This window comes from Ciconia boyciana, chromosome 1 (assembly GCF_034638445.1).
Source record: "Ciconia boyciana chromosome 1, ASM3463844v1, whole genome shotgun sequence".
NCBI classification, from domain to species: domain Eukaryota; kingdom Metazoa; phylum Chordata; class Aves; order Ciconiiformes; family Ciconiidae; genus Ciconia; species Ciconia boyciana.
Window position 1 is genome coordinate 40,522,489 of NC_132934.1, and position 26,071 is coordinate 40,548,559.

The following is a 26,071-nucleotide window of genomic DNA, read 5'->3' on the forward strand; positions in this document are numbered from 1 at the left end:
TGATGAGGTGAGGTGAGCTTTTTTTTTTAAATAAAAAGCATATTCATTTTATTAGCACTACTTTTTCTATCCCATTATTCAGGGACCACAGCAGGATACCCCACCAAAAGCCATTAGAAAGACACTGGAAAGTTGTAATCCTTTTTTTTTCTCTTTTTACTGTTGTTTAGCAGCTGCCTCAGGTCAGACCCACCTTAGTTTTCTCCGCATTTGCAATCCTTAGCATATGAAATCCACAGCCATGGCTGGCCCCAGTGGGTCACAGCTGAACCTCTTCCCTCAAATAGCAGTGCAAGGTTTACCAGCTTTTTCTGGCAAGAAGCAAGTTATCCACTGTTTGATAAAACATTACAGGTCCAAGAGTGGTGTCATTGCAAAGGGGACATAGGTTTTTTTCTCCTGAACTTTGTATCTTCATTTCTTGGTTTTAGATGTGTTCATGTGGAGTTCTTTTAATTAAAATATTAGTCAAAACAGTCCTATTCCTTATTTGGGCTTGAAAATCTCTGGACGAGGGACTGCCCTGTCCAGCAGACAGCAGGGACATGTCCTCTCAGCCCTTTTTTTTCTGTCATTTCTGAGGCTGCAGAAGGCACTGCATGCATCACTTAGGAACAGTATGAAACTGCCTGCATCCTGATCTGATTTAAATTATTATGTTGTCTAGAGAAACGACATTCAGATCAAACATCTTTAAAAAAAAAATCCCATATGCCACGAATTCCAAACAAAGCTGGAGTTTGCCTGGGATGTAATGACACCAGCCTGTTGTGCTCTTCCACAACAGCCTGTAATTATTTCTCTCCTCAAACTGTGCATGTATCATTGAGGAGGCTGATACATAAATAAAAAGGCTGCATTAATTTCAAGCTACATTAGGAACACAGGAGTAAAAATAACTGACGTCTCATAGATAGAAAAAAAAGGCAAAATTAGAAGAAGTCTGACTGAGAGGTTTTTAGGGGAGTTATAAAGCAAGGAGGGAAAAAATTAAATTATCAGAAAGCAAAAAAGTTTGCTGTTGCTGCAGGAGTAGATACGGCATGTGGGCTCTGGGGGTTCCTGCAGGTCTTACACTTGATCACTTACAGGCTGAGCAAAGGCAGCACTGCAAAGGTGCGGCGTAACCCCTGGGTCTTCATCTCGTCTTCTTCAAGGCCATGAGGAAAATGTGATCGTGTGAAGCCCAGTGTGATTTTCTAAATCGCACTGTTTCTCCAGAGGAGGACATGTATTGGGAAAATGGGTAGATGGAGCTGGCAGAGGCCGTCAGGGAGGTGTTGGGTGCTCCTGCTTTCCTTCTGCTATTCTGGAGCCTGCAGTTCAACTTCAAAGGCTTTGGTGTGCCTGAGTACCAGCTATGTGAAACAGTGGGTTAAACTCGACGCTTGGATTTGACATGACAAATCAAGGTATCTTCCCATCCTCCCTGTCTCATATCTGGTCAGTTCATCTCTTGCAGCTAAACACAGGTATCCTCCATGTGCTCCTGGGAGACACTGTTTTGGCTGCCAAAACAAGCTCTTTCAGGCTAAGGGACATTCTCTGTCATTTTTATTTTTTCACAGCTGTTATGTATAATCAGGAAGGAGGTGGCCACATTTTTCAAACCGGCATGTTAGAAGTTAAGCTTTTAAATCCATAATTAGGTAGGTAAATCTGAGCTATTCTGTTCCCGGAAAAGCTGAGCGTTCACATATTCTGCTGAAATCCCAAGGGTGACCGTTTCAGCTAGCAGATAATGTACACTATATACAAAGTTTTTTTTAAAACAAACCAAATCAATTCTCATCTTAAATGTTCAGAAATCAAAGCCCTTGTTAGAAGAAAGGAGCGTAACGATGAGTAACTCATCCGGTGCACAGCCACGTCCTTCCCCAGAGAGCACGCCGTCGCCTGAACCAGATGTGCGTGGCAATTGGTGTCACTGCTTTCTTTTCCCCTGAACTCATGCATCAGATCTAACTTTTCTGGCTAGGAACTGACTAGTGACTCTCACCAGCATCACCCTTTTGGAAATTTCCCTCCAGCTCTCTGGCAGGGGCTTTTCCTGGAGGCGAAGCCCGATGCTCCTGGCCCTGGAAAGGGAGCCCGTACCTTGAGCCAGGAGGGAGGATGGGGCTGGTGGCTGAGATGGGGGTCCCGCGGAGCGCTGCTGTGAGCGGTGGGGTCTGCAGTGCTGGGAGGGGAGAAGGGAAGGGGTGTCGAGGTTCAGGCGGTGAATGCTGCAGCCGAGCAGGAGGGGTGAGACCCGGCCTTGAATCCCCATCCCACCTCATGCAGGGGGGAACCTGCAGGGGAATGGAGCCCAGACCACCCCAGGGTCTGACGAAGGTGTGATCTGGTGGCTCTCCAGAGGCTCTCGTTGAGGGCTTTCCTGTGCTTTTTCTGAATGTGCAAGGCTTTCCTTTTATTCTGATCCCAAAATCTAACTGGGATTCAAGATTTTTTTTCTTTCTTCCATACTTCAGGATTTGGGAAAAAGAAGTGGGCTGAAAATGAATATGAATATCTATTTAATTTTTAAAGGACCATGTTATTAATTGGTTTTCCATGCAATGTATTCATGCTTAATGAATTACCAACTAGGGACCAAGGTTTTTTTATGCAAGGTGGTTTACAGAAGTCCGTTAAAACCCAAGTGCTGACAGATCACACTTTCCACTAGAGTTTAGGATTACATGGCTGCTACTTATGTTTTGACTAGAGTTGTAGCCTAAATTCAGTTATGGGTATTTCATGGCAGGTTTTACTAGACTGTATATCCAAGTTAATCTCTGTAACTTGATTGAATGGCACCAGTGAGAAACCTGACTCATGCAACACAAGCTAACAACTTGCTCCCCTATAAATACTTGAGAATTGGCTCTTTCTTGAGTGCTAGCAGGAGCCGATCCTGCTGAAGGATCGAAGGTGCTGAAGGACACTGAAAGTTTTCCTCTGGAGTAGCTGCATTTGTCTGCAGAAATACTGAAGTAACAAGTGATTGTTTGGGAAAACGTGTTAGATTTTTTTCCCCTTTCTTTCTCTTCTCATTATTGTCTGTTGCTTGCTCTTTTGCACGTCAGTCTCTTTAAAGAGGGAGCCGTTCCAGCTGTGTCAAAATAATTTTCTTTTAAGGGTGCGTGTTCTTCTTTTGTTGATCAAAAGCAATTAGAGAGAGGAGAGCTGACAGTTTCACTGAGCTGTCAATGAAAATGCCGTAATGAACAGTTCATTTTGGAATAACCAATTCTCCCATTAAACAATCTGTAGCCCTGGGAGGAAGAACTGTGTGGAAACAAGAAGTATTGTTTGTTGCAGCATCTCTGTGTTGATATTTTGATATTTTCTAGGAACACAGTGGTATCAGTATTTTGAAAGGAACACTGGGAAGTGTGAAAGAGACTGCAATGTACCAGGATCTGACCTCATGCTGGTGACCATGAGAAGTTTCCTTCTTTCTTCGGGAGCATCTGGGTGTTTTGCCTCCATCAGAGCTTTGCTATAAGCACAGAGCTCTGTGAACCCCTGTAAAAAATGGGAGAAGGATGCCAAGTTCAGCTTACTGGTTTTAAATAACGTTATCTGGTTAATTGCTTCATAATCCCAACTGTACAGGTGATTAATGAACCTTTTCTTTCAATGATCATGAATGGTTTGAAGCACTGTTCTCCTCCCCTGGGAAAGGTTTTGTAGGACACTGGATATCCATGATGTAGGCAGTTGGGTATGCACATATACACCTTTGTCGTATTTCATAGGCAATTGCATCCGAAGAGCAGCAGCAGCTGAAAATGCAGCACATCTTTGCACTGGGCACGGCCCCTCTGAAAGACCCCAATGGTTCTTCGTGGCCACGCTCTCATGTAAATGCCTGTGCTGCGGGCTCTGCCTGCCCTGTGCAGAGGTGGAGAATTGAACAGACCGAGGAACTGCTCGTGGGGAGATGTAGGTGACAAAACCAAATGCTAGAAAGACGTTAAACCCTTGGTGGAGTATAAGAGCAGTTTGCTCAAGTGAGGCGATGTGCTCAATGTGTTTTAGATATACCTTGTTTAACCTAAAATCCATTAAAGAAGAATGTACGTATCCCTAATTGACTGTACTAGGAATAAAACTCGTTTGTGCTCTTAAATCCTCCTTCTCCCTGACTGACTTCCCCGGGACCACCCATGCGCAGGCTTTTACTACTTTCTCTTTTCCTTTCCATGACCTTCCACATTTTATATATTTAGGGCTTCTCCTCTAGACAAGTTCAAGCCTCTCCTCTCTGCCCTATCGCCTCTCTCCAGTTATTCCTTCCTGTCATGGTTTAACTCCAGTCGGCAACCAAGCACCACGTAGCTGCTCGCTCACCCTCCTCCCGCTGGTGGGATGGGGGAGAGAATCTGAAGAGCACAAGTAAGAAAACTCGTGGGTTGAGATAAGAACAGTTTAATAATTGAAATAATAATAATAATAATAATAATAATAATAATAATAATAATAATAATTAATGAAAAGGAAAATGAGAGAGCAAGAGAGGAACAAAACCCAGGAAAAACAAGTGATGTAACCCCTCACCGCCCACTGACCGATGCCCAGCCCATCCCCAAGCAGTGATCGCTGCCCCCCGGCCAGCTCCCCCAGTTTATACACTGAGCATGACCTCATATGGTGGGGAATAGCCCTTTGGCCAGTTGGGGTCAGCTGTCCTGGCTGTGCCCCCTCCCAGCTTCTTGTGCACCTGGCAGAGCATGGGAAGCTGAAAAGTCCTTGACTTAGTGTAAGCACTGCTCAGCAACAACTAAAACATCAGTGTGTTATCACCATTATTCTCATACTAAATCCAAAACATAGCACTATACCAGCTACTAGGAAGAAAATTAACTCTATCCCAGCCAAAACCAGGACACTTCCCCAGACAGCCTCTCCCCAAGCTGAGGCTGATCCTTGGGATTGTGAAAGCACAAGGGAGAAGAGTCTCTGCTCCTCGCTGTCTGATGCCGATTGACTCACCGTTGCAATGGCGTTTGACCTATTTCCAGGCCAGGAGCCAGCATGGGCAAGTGGCTGCTACCCCTCTCTGCATCTCACAGACGTGACCTATAGTGTGTTACTTTACATCCACAGTGAAGTAAAACAGAGCAACCATCTCGCTCTTGATCAGCTGATGTCTAGTCTACCTCCCTGACGAAGGGGAGAGAGCAGCTTACGCCTGGATTACATATCGCCTCCAGGTAAAGGAAACTTTCTCAAAACGCAACTGAAGCTAACCTCCCTCAGAAACGGTAGAGCTCATCATTTCTGTTGGAAATGTTCTCTCCATATCCTGGGATTTGAAGGACTTCTTCACTTTGGTCCTGCGGCAGGGCCAGGACTGTGCTTGCCATGACCTTTTAGCAGTGCATCAAACAGCAAATGGCTTCTCCTGCATATGGTCTACTGAAGCACTTGGTCTCCGTGGCACACTCAGGATGGCACCATCTTCACATCTGCTTATTTGGGGCATATATTTTTTCCGCAGGGTCACACAGGAGGTGTCACAGTGCTCAGCTTTACAGATCTGATTTGACCACCCACTCTCCCTATGTTGTTGCCTCTGAAGCCGAAGGAGAGGTAGGTGTGCTGAAAACCCCAGAGGGGAGCTCGGTCTGCAGCAGGTATGTGCAGAGCTCAGATGGCCGGCATAGGTGCTGAGTGAGAAGCTTGACAGTCTGAAGCTCTTTCCTGGAAGGTCTCATTTCCATGTCTGTTTGGTACTCGTTAGACCAAATTTATGCCTTGTAGCACAAGTATCAGAAATAGCTTGTACACTGAAATGACCGGCTGGCATCCCTCACACAGAAAGTCAAGCCAAATGGTCGGTAATACCATTATAACCATCTCTCTTCATCCTTCCTGGCCTCTTGGCACTGCTTTTATAAATGTATGTCATGGCTGCAGCTCAGTCACCGATGATCTCATTCAGTCAGGCATCTGTTTGAACTACCAGAAGCTCTAAAAATATGGAAGTAAAATTGCCTTCCGCAAGTATCTTGTGGTTCTAGGGTATGGTGGCCAGCACTTAGACACCTCACTGCAATTCGCAATAGGCTACTTTAAAGGTATAATAATTTAGTCAATGTAATTAGTAAGAGTTCAGAAATTAGCACTGAGTGCAGCAAAAAATGGATGACCAAGTTGGTGTCTTGTCTCCCAGAGATCTGGAAAAGGGAACTTCGTCTTTCCTACCTGGCTTGCCAAATCCCCCAGCTGTTACAGCAACTCTCAGGCTACTGCTTCACTGCCCACTCCAGAGCATTCAGCTGAGAGTTCAGAGCTCATTACATGTTTTTCTAGTTATACCTAATTTTTTAGCACAATTTCCCTCACATACTCTTCAGGGTGTGCATTTTATGCTGATTCCTATGCTAATAAGAACCCATGAAAAGCCTTTTCAGGAGGGCAAAATGGATCCCAAATTATTAGCTCTGCCTGGATATTGCTTCTTTTCCCAATTATTGTTTCCAAATAAAATTTGTCAGTTTATGCCTCCTGACCCAGATGTAATTATAGCATGGCTGTCAAATAAGAGCTGGTTTAGTGCCAGCAACTAGGGAAGCCTCCTTTGTAGAGACATAAGGAGACCGTTACTTGCAGCTTCTCTTACAGGGTTTGGGTCCTATTTAAATAATGAGAAAATAGCTGTCTGTCTCCAGGAGAATAGTATAAATGGCTGCCTTTGAGTGAAACATTTGGTGCTGTTTTTATGCTTTTCATGTTGCAACAGCATGCTGCCTCAGTGCAGCCTGATACAACCACTGATGTGTCCAAGCTGGAGATGAAAAACAGCAAACATAACAATTTTACTGGGCTGTTTGTTAGGATTTTTATATGGAGTTTTCCAATGGGAACCAATGTTGCTGGGGTCTTGTTGGCAAACATGAAAGTACTAATTATAGATGAAAAGTGCATCTTACTTTGATTTGAGCTCTGTAGGACTACGTTATTTTTGTGTAACTCGTGGAATGTCGTTTCACACTAACATCGGAGATATGGATGGATCCTCTCTATTTTGAGGATGTTCATGAAGAGCAGTGGGTTGCACAAAGCCTTGGATATGGTGGGCCAAACACCCATTTTTTTTGGTTGCTGATTTGTTGCTTTTTGTTTGTGGTCCTGTATGGTGTGGCATGAACAGCCAGCATATGAACATGGTATTTTGGCATGCTATTACAAATTCTCAGCAAGTCCAAAGCTAAGCAACCATCATGAGCATGTCCTAAAAAGGCAAATTGCCTCCAGAAAATGGCATCCAAATAATGGAGTTTTTCTTCTTGTCCTAGGGGTTAAGCAACCATCTTTGGTCACTTTGCAGATCAGAGGTCTGACACAGAGAGGATCAGTTCCTCTTAGGCATGTTTTGCCTCATTGCGACATCCCTTGCAAAATGCAACTTCTGCAAACTGACTTCTGTAAGAGGTTGGTGTCCATACGAACAGGGGCAGCATTCACTGGAATGGGGTTCAGTGCTCCAGGGAGGGCTGCATGTGGCAGAGTGTGATGCTGCTTTATTTTAAAACTAGAAAACGGATATACTGTCAGGTCATTTGGGTTGCATTTGGGATGAGGCACTCAGTGAGAGAGTGTGCCCCTGCTCGGTATCCTCAGGCACTCTGGAGCAGACAGGTTTAGGAGTTACTGCGTCTCCCTGGGCAAGATGCCCTTGATACCTTGCCTCTGGCAGGAACAGGAGGGTCTGGGTCCGCCCTGGAGCTGGGAGAGCCTGTCGCTCATGGAGGGAAGCTCCAGCTCTAGTGGGGGTCCTGGTGCCCTGGGAGCTCCTGGCTCTGCAAGAGGCAGGAGCAACTTCCCACGGCTCTTCCTGAGGTCAGAGCTTTGCCCCTGTGAGGAGCTCCACAAGGCAAAATCTCCAGGCACCTGCTGAGCCTGGAGCCATGCCAAGTCTTATTTCTCTGTGATGAGCACCGTCAGAAAGATCAAAGCATTGTTGTGGGGTGGAAATAATAATTACTCACTAGAATTAATTTCTGCCTCAGAAACTGTGTCTTTCCCCTCTAATATAACTTCTTCTCAGTTGCCTCTACGCTTACTTGGAGCAAGGAAAATCTCCAAGGCCCAGCTTTGGATTTCATTAACACTCCTGGAAAGCTGGGGCAAAGCCACTGGCTCCTGCAGGGTTGCTCCAGCTGTGCACCTGAATCCGGTTTGACAACAGCAGAGCTGACGTGACAGCCAAGAATGTGCAGGAACAATTTAAAGCAGGAACGGAAATGTTTCCTCTTTAAAGAAAAGGAGGTGATACTGAGCCCTTTCCACATGCTAATACCCATTTCTGAAATGAAAGCCAAGCTGAGAGCAATAGATATATCCTGCACAGATTGCAAATCATCTCATCTCGTGTCTGGTTGCTGAAGAAGTCCTGGATTTCCTAAGCTCTCTCTCCAAACTTAAAAAACTTTTTCCTAAGTATTAAATCCAAGGCAAATCCATATGGTGGATTATAATAAATGCAGTGATGTCAAAAACTGAGCCCTCAGAATAAATGATGTGATCATCTTAACCAAAAGCCTTCAGCCTTTGTAGAAGCTCTGCACTGGAAGACCTTCAGTTGCTGTTAATTTTGGTTGCTTATGGGGCTGTGAGTAGGAATTTAACAGCAGCACCTAGAGAGGCACCTCTCGCTAAAAGTGGCCTGTCCTGTGACCCAAGTCAGTGCTTATAACCAGGGGCGGAGGGCCAATTCCCACTGTCAGCTGAGAAAAATAGATTGCCTTTCTCCTGATAATTTCTATGTGATTCCCACTTTTTCCCCAGAGCTCAAAATCCAGGTTCTAGAAATGAAACTCTTAAAGCGTGGTTAATCCTGCTGAGAGGATGAGGAAGGGAAGGAAAGTTATTGAGGAACAACCTTCCTCCTTCCTGCTCACCTGAGTGCTTGTTTCTGCTGAAATCCTCCCACTGGTGCCTCCGAGCAGTAGCTCTCAGCCCGTGATCCGGTGGCACTTGGGGAGGGGGTATCTACCAGGTCCATGGAGGACAACTAAGAACAAAACCAGGAATGTTGTTAGGCAACCCAAATTCTCTGCCAAAATTTTGGAGGGCAGAGTTGAAAACTACGACGTGAAGGGTTGCATGCAAAGTACCAGGAAGTGACAGGGCTGTCACTCCATCTATTCTATTACCTGCCCTACGGGACTGTCTCCCTGATTTTGCTTTGCTTGGTGGCACAAAGCTTATTGGTGCTATCCCTGCTGCTGGGTTGCAGCAGCAATCCTGAGTTTAGTGCATAGATAATATACCTCTGCCTTCCACTTTCCAGAAAGCAGTAGTAACATTAACATAAACCCTCTTTTTCTTAGTAGTCCCCATGGCTAAACAAAACAGTGATCAAAAATCATAAATTTACATGCAGCTTTTATACCATTTGAATGGCTGGGCTCTCCACTGCCCTCTCCATGTGGAGGTAAGGTGTTTGCAGTCATGGAAGCGATGCTGAATTTGGCACACCAGGCACTGTATATGTGACACACTCTGGAGTGATCAGCACTATGTATGTAAGAAATAGCCTTTGGATGTTACTTGTATTGGTGCAACCTGCTAGAAAGAAATAGTATTAACACCTTGCAAAGCAACGTGGTGCTGGGCAAGGACACAGTGACAGTGGGTCCCTCTCCCAGGTGCCCTCTCCCAGGTGCTGCGGCATCTCCTACCCACCTCTGCCAGGGATCCCTTCCTCTCCCAGGACACATCCTGCCCACCCTGGCTATCTCCTCACCCTGGCCCAGCTGCACATCAGCATCTGTGTCCTCTGCATGGATCCAGCAGCACGCCTGCTATTGAGGAAACCAGATGTGCCGCCTGCATCGCCTGCACGTGCAAGGGCCACGGCACGCACGCTGGTAGCACCACAGTCTCTCTCCTGAGTCCCCATGCTGGGCAGAGCAAGTTGCCAGGTCTCTGCTCTGACTGCATCAGGTGTATGGGGAAGGCTGCGATGGATGGATGCTGGAGCAGGGACATGATAGATGGCCGTGCTTCCCACGGGTGCACTGCGCTGTACGTGGGAGCCCTGCGCAGAAAGCATGCATCCAGGGATGACCTCGTGCCGCAGCCACTTGGTGAAGCACCTCTGCCGGGCAGTGCCTCCGAGATGGGGCTGGGCGCCCGGCTGCGCTGCAAAACCCACAGCAGTGCTCTGCCGGGCAGCGCTATACAAAATATCATAGCCTGCAATAATTCAGTGCGATCGAGTGATTAGCAGCTCATAAAGGACCGTGTAACCCCATAAAACTGTTGGACTAATAACACAGGCACTTGTGGCCTTGTAAGAACCAAGTGACGGTAAATGAGGTACCGAGGTATTATTCTCCAGTCTGTCATTACCCTAGTTTGTTTGTAAACTTGCAGGCATTAAGCCCAATATTGATGACAATGGAGTAGACTGTATTTGAGAACTGGACTTTAATTTTCAGCAGAGGTACAAAACCCACAAAGGCAGCAAAAGCAATCTGCAATTAGGAACATTTTTCTGAACATCTAGATTTACTCACAGCAGTAGAAAATTAAGCATCCATCATTGTGATTTTGGCAGTCAGAGCTGGATTGGTGCCTGGTGCTAAGGAAAAAAAATATTTTACAGCACCACAGTTCCACCTTCAACATCAGGTTAGTGAAATTACCCTGAACTGGAAAAGGTGCCTTTGCAAGGAAGGAGGCTGAGTGCACTGCAAGAGCCTCTGCTTGCAGACTAATAGAATATGTGTGGAGACTCACTCCCCCTGTATGTATAGTGTTAATAAGGGAATAACAGAATAAAGGAAATATTTGTCTTCAGGTTATGGTTGTCTTGATAAACTCATTAACATTGATTAAACTGCATATTTCCTGGGTAGTGTCTGATGAAGGATATGCATGTGCCAGAGATTCAGTTGCCACTAATATAATTGTTTTGTGCCACTGGAGTTTTATTTCACAGCAGGTATATCTACCTTGCCATCACGGAGACCTCTTTGTGTGGACACAGCAGAGTGGCTTCATATGCTGAATCTGCATTTGTTAGCATACACGTAAATGTATTTTCTTTTCTCTGCTTTGATGGAAACTTTTTACAGGCCCCCAAATCTTGCCCTGAGCATGTGAAAGTGGTGCTGGGTGGGAGGTGCTGAGCGCACGAGCCTAGCCCACTCCCTCATTTGGTATTTTTCTCTCCCCTGATAACTGGGATGTTTCTTCAAGACTCATCCTTGGCAGCCACCACCCTGACATCCAACTTGGATTGCAACGTGCTCCTGACCCAAACAGTAATGCAAACTCTTGTGCTATTAGTATATATTTTACATTATTCAGAAGTTAATTGATGGTGAGAATTTATCTTTCTTCCTCTCTCTGCCTTTCAGGGGTCTGTCCTGGTCTGGTTCTATGCTATGTTTTAATGACTTGGATGATGGAAATGGGTGTATGTCCATGAAAAATGCAGACAACATTAAGCAGTGAAGAGCTGCAATGAGGTTTGGACTTCCAGCTGGTCTCAAGAGGTTGGGAACAGGGTTGGGAACAAGGAGATATGATTCAAGGAGATAACAGAGTGGCTGCACTCAGGTAGGAACAACCTGGGTGCCAGTACCTGGATGCCAGTCAGGGCAGCTGCTCTCCAGAAAGGGATGGAAGGTTGGTAATGGATCACAAATGGTCAGAAGTAGGTGCTGTGCAGTTAGGAGAAAAGGCAAAGGTGGTATAAAAGTATGAGCAGTGGTATGGCCTCATAGGCATCTGAAGTTACTCTCTTTCATTATTTTTGCACCAAAAAGTCTCCAGACTGAATGCTGCAACCAGGTTTGGGCTTTGCTCTTAACAAAGATGCAAACCACAGAGCCTAGTGCAGAATGTGTAGAAGTCTAGAAAGCATCTCTTACAAGGAAAGGTTTAGAGAGAGAGTTTGTTATATCTAGAGAGGAAAGAACTGAGGAGAAACTGAGGAGTCATGTGACATGTAAAAGGCAACTGGAAGGAGGAAGGAACTCTTGTCCCACTCTCACTGAGGATCAGACAAGTAAGGGGCATACGTTTCTGCAGGGAAGATTTTGGCTTCGATGTTAGAAAAATAATTTTGCAAAGTTGTAGCAGCAATGTAGCACATCTCCATGAAAGACCTTATAGGGGAATGTGATTGTATTTAATATAAAATTGATTTCACTCATTCACACATTTCATAGCCACATACTCATATGCACCAAAAATGTGTGTATCACAGGACCATAGGGTAATCCATGTTGGAAGGGACCTTGGAGGTCTCTAGTACAACTTCTGTGTTAGTGCAATGCAGCAGTCAGGTCCACAGAGCCAGAGGTGGTGATTTCACAACTTTTCTGGGAAACCTTTTTCCTTGGTCAAGGCAGAAGCTCCACAATTTCAATTTATAACCACTATTTTTTATCCTCCCACTCTGCACCTTTGTAAAGAGTCTGGCTTTGTCTTCTCAGTAACCTTCCTTTAGGTACTGGAAAGTGGTATCCAAGTATCCAGGTGATCTGGTCAGGATCCTTGCAATTACAAGGAACACAAATGACACCAGCTTGAGTTCTCATCACCTCTCATGGATTCCAGGTAGCTTGGTGACCCTGTGCTGGTTTTGGGCATGCTTTTTGCACCCCTTGGGAGCAGACAGTAACTAGGATCTTCTGTTTCTCCACCCTGTCCCAGCTCTGTGTGCAGGATTCACCCACTGTCCTCTGTCTTCTTATCTGGGCATGGCAAAGGTCCAACACAGTTCTTTGTCTTTGCCTTTTTTATCTTCCCACCATCACCTCTTAATGACTTTTCTTAGTCTGTTCATAGGCTGTCCTTTGTTTTAGATAGTTCCTTGTTTTCTGAGTCTGGGTGTCTGGAGAAGCTCCTTGTAGATGTGATGGGATCTTGATGACCTGCTAAGAAAGGTGCTCTTAAACCCTGCCATTCTTCTGCTGTTTCTCCTGGACCTTCCACACTTGTACTTCTCCACTCATTCTCCATTCAGACTTAGCATTTCTGTCACATACGGGAATAAACTGCATTTATGGAATCTCTGCAGAGATCTCTGGAGATCTTTAAGAACCAGCCAAACCAACATCTGACAGAACTGGTTTAGGGAGTGCTGAATCCAGCCATCAGGGTGAAGGGTGGACTACATGATCCTTGACATCTCTTCCAGCCCTAGTTCAGTGATCCATGCTTACATTGCTCTATCCAGATTTCTTCCTTATAGCACAAAAAGCCATAAAGACGTGAGTTGAGAATAACCAAAACCTTCAAATTAGAATGCAACTAAATAATTTCGTTAATAATGTAAACATTTCTAAGTCAGTGTCCCGATATTTTTATGCCTAGCATGATTTTCTGAACCCTTAAAATGAGCGATTTTAAATATAGCATATAGCATATAGCATATAGCATATAGCATATAGGGTTCCACAATAGCAGTAAATAAATACAGGCCTGCATTTACATCTAGAGTCCCCTTCACGTACTACTCATGTCCACCCCTAAGGGCATGAAGGCAGTTCCCATTTATTCCCTTTTTTCTTAACATTTAATGGCAACAAAAGCTAACGCAGCTAAATATTACAGTGGGAGCTGTAACTGAGGTTTCTAGGTGCTCTGGTATACACATAATTTAATTGGGTCATTACACCTTTTGGTGAGGAATCATTTGACAGATAGACACTGGTCTCAGCAAACCTAGTGAGAGCCTTCCTGCAGTAACGTTCTCCTTCTCCTTGAAGAAATCAGGGTGAAAACCTCAAGTCAGTGGTACTTTTGTCCTGGACGCAGCAGTCAGGTGCGCACAACCAGCTTCATATTGCAGATGTGGTAGATGGCTAACTTTCATGCAGATCCAAGCACAGCTTGCCTGGATAGCTGTCAGTCAGCAGCTTGTCCAAACTGATAACCTTGGCTGAATTCACACCTTTGTTTACCACCTCACTAAAATAACCTGGATATTGCAGAGGAAGTCCAAGTGATCTGTCTTAGCTTAGCACTAAGAGTTAATTTATTGCAAGTGGAAAGAAAGGGGCCCAAGGAAATGAAGGGAGAGCTTTTATTTCTTACCGCCATCCAGTCCTCTTCCTCCTTGGGCCACCGATCACTGGTCTGTAATGCTGTTTGTTTGCTTCCAAAGTCTGTTCCCCAGCCAGTATTTTAAAGCTTAACTTTTTATAGGGAAAGCTGTTTTTTTATGCAGAAGGGCCAGGAAGTTTCCTGAAGTTACTCTGGGAATTAATCCAAAGAATAGGACAAGTCCTGGCAAGTGGCCAGCCCTCCCTTTGAGCCACTTGGGCCAGGGAGGTTCCCAGGCAAACCCTCTTAGCAAAGGTTTTCTCCTCAAACGGTGCTTTGCCTGCATGTAGCTATTTCAGGCTATAGTCAAAGCTAAATTGGGAAGTTATGCTCCGAGAAACTTGGCTCCACTCTAATTACATATTTAGTTGCACCATTATTGAAATATTATACATATGTTTGAAAGTGGAACAGCCGCCTGCACTTTATGTGCAGTTTGGTAGCTCCTACCTCGGCCGATGTTTGCCCCTGGGAGCACATGAAACACTTCTGAAACCCGGAGGGAGCCTCTCCCATACAGGCACAGCAAGAGGTGAGGTCCTTTCCCCTAAATTATAGCTGGTGTACAGGGAAGCGCAGGCAGCTTGGCTGCCGGCAGGCGTAGGGATTCGCGTCACTGCAACCCAGGTGGGCGAACAACCAGTTTATGGCAACCTTTCCTGTGAGTACATCAGAGGGTTTGGAAATGGGTAGGAAAATATCACTGCGAACTGACGGATGGCTTCAGGAGTTCCTCTGAATGTAACAGTAAACCTGCCTGAGCTTTTGCACATTTTTTTTCCTGATGACCGCAGCTGGATGGAAATAGAAAACAAAAGGAGCTCCAGTTTGTTTGTCATGAAAGTGGATATTATTTACCAGGCTCTATTCCAGCTACCACAATGGTATGGTTACTGGTTTTCTGTAAAATAGATGTAAACTGTCAGTTACAGGCTAATGGGAAACAGATGTTGTCCAGAAAAAACCCCTGGTGCACACAGCATGCAACACCAGGCTTCCCACTGCTGTGCCAGGACTGCCACATCTGCAGGGAGTGGGGCACGCTTGGTCACAGTGTGGGAAAGAAAAGGGTTATGTGTTACCTTAGTTTTTACTGATTCAGGAATTTTTGAGACCAGGCACTTGCACACCTTCATCAAAGACGTTTTATTTCATTTAAATGAGAGCATTTTCAGAACAGGTAGCGGGGTCACAGCTGGGAGCATCACGCACCGGTTCAGGCTGCGTCCTTATAACCACAGCTCTCCAGGGCCCTCAGTTCCCTCCAGCAACCTCCACAGCTGAATGGGGTTCAGCTGAGAAATCAAAAGGCTTTAAGAGCAGTGAATACAACCGTGAGTTTCTGTGCAACAAACAATTTGGTTAAAAAAAAAAAAAAGTTACCAGGTTTTAGCATATTCTTTGGCAACAGGGCCCTGGTGGATGGGAGCTACTGCTGGAAATCTAATGACACATGGGGTTTTGCAGCTGCCCCGCTCTCCGAGCAAACTACTGTAACAGTTGGGTTCCTTGTGGTGCACCAGGTGTACCTGTGAGGATAGGGCAAAGGCCAGGCCAAATGCTCAGAAAAATTGTTTCCCAATTTGTGTGGGAATTTCCCAATAGTGAAGACATATAAACATTTATAGCCAGCTCAGTATTTAGTGAGGACAGGGTAAACATTTTTTCTTAGTGAAATATGATGCTGTACATTTCTTTGCTATGCACGTACCTGTTTGCTGATGGTAGATTAAAAGTGCCTAGGTGTACTTAGGTGTATTATACCTTATCGAGACATTTTGAACTGAAACCAGCCCTCCTGCCCAGGTGCGCTGCTGGTGTGTGCTCTGTCCTGGCCGTGCGTGCTGATTTGCAGCACCCTCTGACTGCTGGCACATAGGAACCCTGGAAAAGGTGGGATGGTCGCTTTGTGAGACTACCTCTGGAGCAAAATAAAACTAGAGACTATATATATATATATATATTTTCTTGGTTTTGTAAGCAGTAGTGGGACTTCTGCACAGCAGAACCTTGCTTCATTTCTGTAACGCAATGGGGTCTCCGTAGATTGGCACTGAAATTGTTTAGCCATTGTAATCTCGCATCGTAATGGCATCACCAGGAGGTCCTTCTGTGCATATGCAAGGTCCATTACACAAACACCCACCTCCTTCTGCTATGGCAGTCCCACCTAATAATGACTTTTTAATGAGTTTTTCCAGGGCTAAGGGTTTTTCTTTTAAATCCAACATTTTAATGATGTTTTTTATGGCATAATCAGACAGTCTCCCCAGACCGTTAGACTGTTTGTAGTGTTACAATGTCTAATTGTGAATCTCAGTAGCAGAGATTAAGTACCTCCCCTCTTTCTCTAGGTACCTGGCTTAGCACTTAGAAACCCCATGGAAGACAAAGGCAGGGTTGTGCAAGGGACAGTTGGAAAAATAAGGTGATATCCTGCCCATTACAAAGGACTTCACCTTTGCAGCAGACAGACCTCTGGCAGATGAGGGGAGGCAGGCAACAAAAGTACCCACGCTGTCACCCAGCCTGTGGCTCTGAGTGCAGCATCAAGGCCAGGGTGCTCAGGCAGACATCTCCCTTACTCAGAAGGGTTTTATTTCGAGTTCATGAACCACTATATTGTCTTAAGCTGTCCCCAGCTTCCAGTTTCCTGTTTCATACCTTGAATATTTTCTTTTTTCCTTGCAATTGCATTCCTTCCCTTTTAGAGTGAGGATTAGCAGTTGCCCCCTTTCCCATTTATGAATGCGATTTTTATCACGATCAGGTGATTGTCTTTTTTGTATGAATGATAAATACTTCTGTGTGGAGGGAGAACTGGTTTAAAATCCTTGTTTTGTACAACCTTCTCTGCAAAATGAGTCTTTGCCAGTTTTTCTTCAACTCACGTCTGTCCCACCACCTCTACCCAAACAAACCCCTGTGCTCAGAGGAAGACCTCAGGTCACAATTTTGGTGATGGTTTCCAGCCATTGCAGGCTCTCGGTGCCTTGCTGCACTAGCCCAGATTCACAGGGGAGGCTGAGTAGCCAGGCTTAAGCTCTGGCTTTTGGTGGGATACACAATACTTAGAAACAACATCTCCCTGTGGGCCTCCAGGAGAGCAGGGAAAAGGGGGTCCCCCAGCCCCGGCCCCGGCCATTCAGCCTGGGGCAGCCCCATCCCTGCTGCAGGGTGCAGGGCACCTGGTGGCAGCACTCCAGTGCCGATGCATCGCCTCCGCCTCTCAGTCCCATCGGGAGGTCTTGGGGTGAACACGCTGCAAACCTTTCACTTCCAGCCCCTGGCTTTTCTTTTTGTAACAGTAGTTTTGCCTTCCTGGGTTTTACTTCTCCTCTTTCCTAGGTCTGATTTGTTTCTTTAAGACAATGCTTTGTGGCTGGCTCAGCACAGAAAACATTCAGGGTTTTGCCGTGAATTTGCTGGTCTTGTTATTTTATCTGCTGTTGAATCTGCATCTGCTGCTTTGCTCAGCAGCCCACCCCTTCACTGCTCTCTGCCCAGGTTAAACAGGAGCTCTGCCACCTACAGCCCCGTGTGATAGCATTTGAAACCCTCTCTAGGCACAGATTAACATTAATTTCTTTGACATGATGGTTCATAGCTCTGACGGGCTCTTCACGTAGCCACAGCAGCTCTGGCCCAGGGCATGTACAACACAACCTTTACAGGTCTCGGAGACCTTCTCCCCCCAGAGAGCTGTGCAGAGGACACGGTGAACAGCATAGCATTTGTGCATCACTGCTCTCTGGCTGAGGCTGTTGCAGGCTCAGCATGGAATATTTCCAGCAAAGGGTGGGTCTGTGGTGGTGCATTCACAGCCGCTGCTCCCTTGAGGGGAGGTGGTCCCTCTTCGCACACAGGGACGGCCATGCCCCTGCCCTCCTGGCATCTTCTCTCATGACACTGTGCTCTGACCATGGTCCCCAAAGGGTCTGAACCTGCGACTCTTTACCAGCTCTCCCCAGGCACTGTGGGCACTGGGCTGCCGGAGGGACAGGGGAGAGGGGCCGGGACGTCTGCTGAGGACACCGGGGAGGGTGAGCGAGAGAAGGCAGCCAGACAGTGCCTTTCTCCTCCATATGCTGTGCCATTGGGCATAAGGCACCCCAAATTCTTTTCCGTAGGGGGAAATAGCTTCAGTGGGATAAATGGTGAGAGCAGGAGAGCTTTCTGGTAACAGACAAGGTGCTGTGGAGTTCAGCTGAGCAGGTTAGGGTTTGGGGTTAAGGTGCCACATTCCCCTTCAGGCACCAGGATCTCCTTTCGGATCTGTCCTGAAACCCCATCATGGATTTGGGCCTTTGCATTTGTGGCCTCTTCAAAACTGAAGTGCAGCTTTCCTTGGTGTTTCAATGCTGGTTTTATTTTCTTTACTAAATCCAAATTGAATGACTCTTTATAAAATAAATTCTCATTCTTGACAAGTACACAAAGATAAGAGATTTGCTTTGGTTCTCAGGACTGAAAGCTCTCGCAGTTCAGCTTAGCAAAACAAGGATTGTTTGGGCTAGAACAGCCCAAAATGTACTTTTCCAGCTCTCTTGCGGAGAATACTTTAAACAACGCCTTCCTTTTGTCTCAGCATTTGCTCAGCTCCCAGCTTTAATCACAAGTGAGAACAGGAGTTCTCATGAGGGAAAAGCACAAAAAATGCAGAGCTTGGTTTTTAAACAGATCTTCAGCCAGGTTTTGGCAATGAGGACCCAGCTGGTACCCTCGGAAGGGAAAACAGCTTTAGTGCAGTGAGGCCATCAAGTGATGGTGCCTTTCCAGGCTGAGCAGAGTCAACTGTTTGTTGTCTGGGGGTTGTCCTCATTGCAGAAGCAGGACCACAGGCTGTACCCAGAAGTTAATCCCTGCCTTCTCACACCCCCTGCTCCAGCTCCTTGTCTCTTTTCTCTTCCCAGCCATGGAGAAAAGGGTGTTTTCTGTGCCCTGACCCTCTGCCCGAACACTGTCTTCCCTTCACCCCCTCATCTGCCCACCACCAGCTCCCAGTGCTTTCGCCCCCTCGCCTCCTCCCCGCAGTCCTCCCCGTGCCCCACTGCACCCCCTGGCTCCCCCCGCAGCCCCTGCCCTCCCCAGGGAATGTGGGTCAGTATGTCATGTTTTTGGGGAGAATCATCTCAGTACGGGAATGGATGTGAATGGATCTACACTGGAATCTGCAGCAGTGACAGCACCTTTTGTTTCTCCAGCGTGCACGTTTAACTTTATCAGCCGTTAGACCTTGAAATGACATTCTACCCTTAAATATACTGTTGGGAAATGAATTCAGCTGAGTACATTTCAGCTCTCTCCAAATGTGTATAGGCTTGGGTCATCTAGTATTTAAACTTCTTTTTATCGTACACTTTTTTATGGGCCACGAAGTGTGCATATGCAGTTCAGAAAGAAAAAAAAAGAAGGATTCTGCTGCAAGCAGATCATTTGCAAATATTGAGCGAGTGCATATGAATTTTACAGTGTAATTAATGTAATGAAGTTGGTGTTTACACAAGGAAGTTGGTTTGGCAAACCCGTGTTTGAGCGACGCATCTGTAGGAATTGCATTGAGAGCCCTGGGTTCCATCTCTCCTCTGAAATGAATCCTCTGCTCCATCCATCCTGATGAGGATCCCTGAGGTGCAGAACTCCTTCCAGTACAAAGTAATTCATTTTTCAATATTGTTATCTTCCTGGGTAGCTTTTGGGTGCATTATATTCAAAACCTATAACCCACACCCAAAGTGTGTTGTAAAAGCCACAAAGACCATGTTCTTCAAAGCAGATAAATCTGAAGGACTTGAAGTAAATGTAATAGGTAAAAAGCAAAAAAAGAAAGAATGGGACATAGCTCAAACAGCAGAAAGAGAGGACAATTTGTATACAGTAAGCAGGCAGGTGTCTCTTGAGGATGGTCATGAAGAGGGAGAGTATTCACATTACCTAATGTCAGGCAGCAAATGTGGGGGCTGCATCAGAGATGCTTCCCACATAGCCATGGGGGAGGATGGATTTGCCTCCCTCCCTATTGATGCCTGAGGGCACTCAAGAAATGGCCCAGCACTCTGAGACGTAAACTGGCACCCTGAGAAACTCCTGGGAGGACCTAAGGGCCTCAGGCCATCTGAATTCTGTAATCCTTGCCTTGCTGCTTGCCGAGAATATTTGCTGCCTCTGTTGGCCTCTTCTGAGGTTGCTGCAGAAGCAAAGCATCGCGCAGGGCATGGTCTGTCTGTGCCTCCATGGGTGTCAGTGAGAAGCCCTGAAGGGTAGGACTCAGATGGCTACGTTTTAGGTTGCTATAGTCAGTTTATGTGTGTGTCTCCCCAAAGGCATAGGGTGAAGATCGAAAGGATATGTTACTGAGTGCACACATCCAAAGTCACCTCAAGGAATGCACGGAGGGAACCAAGCTGGTGGTTCACATCCAAGTGCTAAGTGTCGCTCATGGCTTTTTTTGCCCTGTCACTGTAACCGGTCACCCACCAGTCTGTCTGCGGTTGCTCATGTGCAGTGCTCAAAATGAACCCGTCCCAACATCAAGCCTGCCTGCGTGCCTTGCAGGTCATGCTCGCTGCTCTGAGCAGCGCTGGCCCAGCGGACCGACTGTCCCGACCACTGCCTGTCTGAGCACATCTCCTGAGGGCAGTACAGCACCAGGGTAAGTGACTCCCTCATCTGAAAAATCCACTGCCCACCTTTCTTCCTACTCCTCTTCTTCCCTGCTTCTCAACTCCTCTCTCTTGTTCACCCACATAGGAAACTCCAACAGCTCCTTTTCCCTAAAAGTCCTATGTTTTCCTTCTCACATATCCTCCCATTTAAAACACTGATGTACATCAGCATTAGAGAATTAGAAATATGGTGCATACTGCATGTAGCCCTTCATCACCGCAGAGGTAACAACTCAGGGTCCCATGCTGAGCAGATCTTACACTCGCACCCTCCTGCTGTGCCTGTTATATGAACTGAGGAACTTTGATTCTAAGTAATTTTCATTAGTGAAAGTTAAGGGGAATTATAAGAAACTTGTTTAAATAATTTAAATAGATTTATATATTGGACAATATGTATGTAATTGTAGTCAGAAGGTTTTATTTGGTTAGATATAACAGGTGTGGATGTTAGGAAAAAAGTCATATATTCATGTTGCTGGTTTCTAGGCTGGGTCTATGGAAAACACTGTAAGAATTTCTGAGTACCAGTGAAGTGTACAGCAGCAGTGAACATCATGCCTTAATGCTGATTAATACTCATAAAAACTCATTAAACAGAGATAGAAACTACTGAACTGAGTAGTACAAACAGAATGTATGTGTGTATGTATATAAATAATGTATCTATCTGGAATATTTTCTTCAATACTATTTCTCAAGAAAGAACATAACTTAGAAAAGATCCAAGAAAGAATAACAAAGTTAGAGATTTGGTGAGACTTACATTTAACGAGGAGAATACAAAACCAGGGAATGGTTATCTTCAGGAGAGAAATGTGATGTAGTGAGAACTTGATTGATTATGATGGGTATAACACAGATCAATCTGTTCTCTTGACTGTATTTTATAATAAAGGAACAGAACAATGCTTCCATGAAAGGGCAGTAAAATTGTAAGCAATAAAAGGAATTACTCCCACAGTATGTTTGTGGTGGTCAGTGCTGGAAGAGGTCATCCAGGCGGTGGGGCAGGATTTAAACAAATGTGCATCACACAGAAAGAGCAGATAATGTGTTCTCAGACAGCACCATCAGGACCCTCACCCTCCCCAAAAAGGGCCCAGAAATAAGCCAAAGAGGAAGAAAAAGCAGCCCTGGAATGGCCTTTGGGGCCTGTCATGCCCATGGCTTCATAGATTGAAAAAAAGGTGTTAATATATTCCAGGATGGGAGGCCAAAGGGAATGAAATGAAAGGTTGTGGTAATAGGACCAGATTTGCTGAAAGTGAATTCCTCCACTCCATGTCCACACAGGATTTAGCTGCCTGACGCCTCTCATTTGAAACTATTGGAGTCAGTAGCAATTCTAGCTATATCATATACACATCAGTTTAAGATTACTGAAAATACATGAAGTGCACAATGATTAATATGTTAATGTGTTTTTATAGTCTGCATGTAATATTCCCTCCTTTCGTACAATGTAAAGTGTCTGTCCTATCTGCTCACCAGCAGTTGCTACATCTTGGTTTACACCACCATTGGCTTAAGAGAATACTTGTGACATAATTCCTCTAATTAGTGACCTTAACAAACAGTCAAAGGTTTTTCACAAAGTTATTTTTACAATGTTGGTTTTGGGTAGTTGTGTTGTTGTTATTGTAACAAATTTCTTAATTATCAGGCAATGTGCTAATTTAAACTAGGCTCTACTTGTCTCTGGGAGTAAGTTTCTTAATATATAATTAGCTAAAACAACACATTATTTAGCTGTGATTTTCAGAGCCATATTATATTTTTAAATATGCCTCCAGTGGGGTAGTGTTATCCTTTTATTTTTCTGTGTCGGTGTTGGCTCCGCTCAGTCCCTGCCTCCAGTGACTGCCAGCCTGGCCCCGCTTTATCCCAGTGGATCTGAGGGCCCAATAAACCTCATATCCACCTGCGGCCCCAGGTTTGTCCCCACCCAGAGACCGGAGGAGAGAATCACTGCAGCTTTTTCCAGCTAAGTTTGAAGCCATGTTTCTTCCTCTTTTAGCCTGGTTCCTGCTTCTGACCTTGCTTTGCTCCAGCATCTGGTCCAGTGTGAGCTCCTTCTCTTCTCTACCTCTAATTTCTGACCATGCTCTTGATTTGTCCTCTGGTCCGGTGTGCTCTCTGTTCCTATTGTGCAACTCCCAGCCATGCTTCTTGCCCATACCTCTACTCAGCACAGCTTTTGCAGTGACTTTGGTTGTCCTGCTGTAGCACACTGTCCCAAGTCTCAGGCATGAGCCCAGCCTTGCTCTAAGGACTGGGACAACCTGGCAGAAAACAAAACATCCCCACCAGGCAGGGGATCTCAGCCCACATACGTGGTTCCCCAGCAGCCCCTGGCAGCCCCAGACTGCAATCCCTCCAGCCTTGAGTTCCCTCTCCCCTGGAGTCGATGATGCCGATGTATTATGTTGCAGTGGAGCTTTGGGGTCTTCCCAGACCTTGCTCTCACCATTCCCTGGTGCCCGACTTCAACGAGGACTTCTGTGCTGTATGGGGAGATGGTGCCTGCTCCCACTTTCATCTCCCAGATGGCCTCCAAAGATGAACACTGGATTAACTAATGGGATCCTGGGTTAGCTGCGGAGGCAAGGCAGCCTCTTTAGAGAGCGGGCATTTTACCCAGCCAGAATATGTGCCGCTATTTGTAGCAGTTTTAGCATGCCAATATTATTCCATCAGTGAGAAAAGACGAGAAAGTACCCACCATCAGAGCTATGCCGGCCCTGTGGAAAATACCCATCTTGCATCTGCTGTTCCATCTTTAAGCTGATTAATTCTGTACATAAAAGCTTGTGGAAAGCAGAGATTCACATCAGATCTACCCATGAAATTCAAGATATTTAGCAATCCCTCTATCCTCAATTAACCCTTAGCTTCTACCAGGCCTAGGAGCCCTTTGACAGCTGTAACGGTATTCTCTGAAGGTAAGGAAGAAAATGTTGTGGTCTGAATGGCTTATTCCATGAAGTATCTTTGTCAGGAGGCAATTAGTTAGGCTATTTAGATGTCTAACTCTTAGACATCTTATTCCCATTGGGACTGATGCAAGCTGAGTGCCTAGGTAGCTTATTATGCCAATTGTTTCAACAGGTTTGGGGAAAAGGAATAAAAAACTATAGCACTTTTTTTTTTCTTAAGAAAACCACCTGAATCCATACTTGTTAATGAAAACATTTCATTTTCAAGTCAGAAAAAATCAGAAAGTTTTCCAAAAGAGAAAAATATCTGCAAAAACGTGTTTGTGTGACAAACTCATTTTTTGTAAGGTAGCTCTAATGTCCTTTATCCCCTGCAAGTATGATCCTTTCTGTGCTAATTTCTGAAATAAAAGAAATCCTAAACTAAGGAACCAATGCATGGTGATTTGACAAGGGAGAAGGGATATGCTAATGCAAAGTAAATAGATGTAATTAAATTTATGCAGGTCTTTGCAGTGCCAAGGAAAGAAAGGAAAAAGTTCTCGTATTGGAGCAATGCTGGAATGAGTTTTGTAAAAAGCTGGCACTCTAATTTTTATCCCTTTGGAGCAATAAAGCTGAAAACAAAACCCAGAATTTGCAAAAGTGAAACAAACCCCGAGGAATACAGGCATGTAATCTGATAAAGCTGATGAGCTCACATCTACAGGACCTTCCTTTGCCTGCTGCGGAAGCTGTCCGTGGATGTTCTGTTTGTGCATGCTGCACTTCTTCTAGCATCCTTTGTTCACGTTTCTAAATACTCCCTGGTCTCTGCATTTTCTGTTTCCAGTTGTACCTGAACTCTGTGCCAAGTAGGGTGGGAGACCCCGGGGATCCCCTCCAGCCACAAGGCCAGCGCTCAGTGCCAGATCCTCCACAGCCACCCCAGGCATCTCCCTGCCTCGGGGCAGCCGCTCCAGCGAGCCCCCACCTCCCGCGCTCCGGCTGCCTGCCTGGAAATCATACCTAAGTGGAAAGGAGATTGGGAAGGACAGAGGGTCGGGCTGAGGTCCAGGATACCCATTTGTGGAGCTGCTGCCACATGAAAGTCCCTCAGAAGCCAGGAGTTTGCTTCCTCTTGCTTTACCCAAAATAATTCATGAGGCTCTTAAAATGTATCCTGCATGTGCTAAACAGGGAAGCACATACAGCGCACCTGAAAGATGGTATGAGAAAATAGGATATCTGAGGAGGTGCTAACAGGTTTACTGGCTCTTAATGACTGGGGGGAAAATTTTAAAGGCTGCTAGAAGACAGAGGTTTCTTTTTTCCAAGTATAACAACATGCTCCTCCCAGGCACAGCATGGAGGTGTGGAGCCCCTTGGCTGGTCTACACACAAAAATGATACCGAAAACCTGCCAGTGGGGCAACACAGCAGAAACTCAGGCAGGGATTTGGTGTGATCTTACTGTCCCACTTGCACCGGCATGTGTGAAAACACCCATGCCCACCTGGCTACGTGCTGCCTCGGTACAAGCGAAGCGCCCTACGTAGATGTATTGCGGGTTCCTCCTAATTGCCTGCAGACCGGCTGCCTTCTGGGAATTCTTGTTTTACAAGTTTTAAAAAAACAAACCCTCCACCAACCAGCTCTCCGGAGAGTCTGGCATGCTGTCAATCCTGAAATGTCTGCAGGCTTTTACTCCTGCCTGAGAGCGTGTGTGTAGATTATTCTTCTATATTTCAAGTTTACAAGCATGCACACGCCTCACTTTTGACATGTAAGTTAGTCACAGTTATATCAGTTGTCCTCCTCCCATGTAGATGCAGAGGCACTCACAGAGTCAACACTTCTGTCTGCAAAAAACAGGTATTATAATATTATACGTGGTATACAAGCACGTGTACGCATACACACACACGGTGGACAATCTATTGCTTTTCATTGTTCAGAACTAACCCATATTTTCCTAGAGAGACATCTGACCCGCACATGACAATCCTCAACGTATCCTTGGTACAGCAAGCCCAACAGATATGGTTATCTTGAGGCCCAATAATGAAAGGCTTGAAGAACAGCAAAATGCTGTTGCCCTAACAAGTGAAACATGCTTTATATAGCATACGCCTGCTTATGCCTGGTCAGATGCAGACACAGCTGCTGGTGCTTTATTCAGCTAAGCGAAGGAGTCTGTACCTTCTGCATTATCAAACTGAACACTGGCCTACCAGCTGCTAAAGAGAATTAAAGATTACACTGTGAAGAAAACAGAGATTTCTGAGGGCAGGACAGATGAAGACAAATAGTTCCAAGGACAGACAATACAAAGAGTTTCTTTTTTTTTTTCCCTTCTGGTTATGGTAGCCCCTGTAAACTTGCTTGTTAAAAAGGTTATTTCTTCTAGTATGCCATTAATGGTCC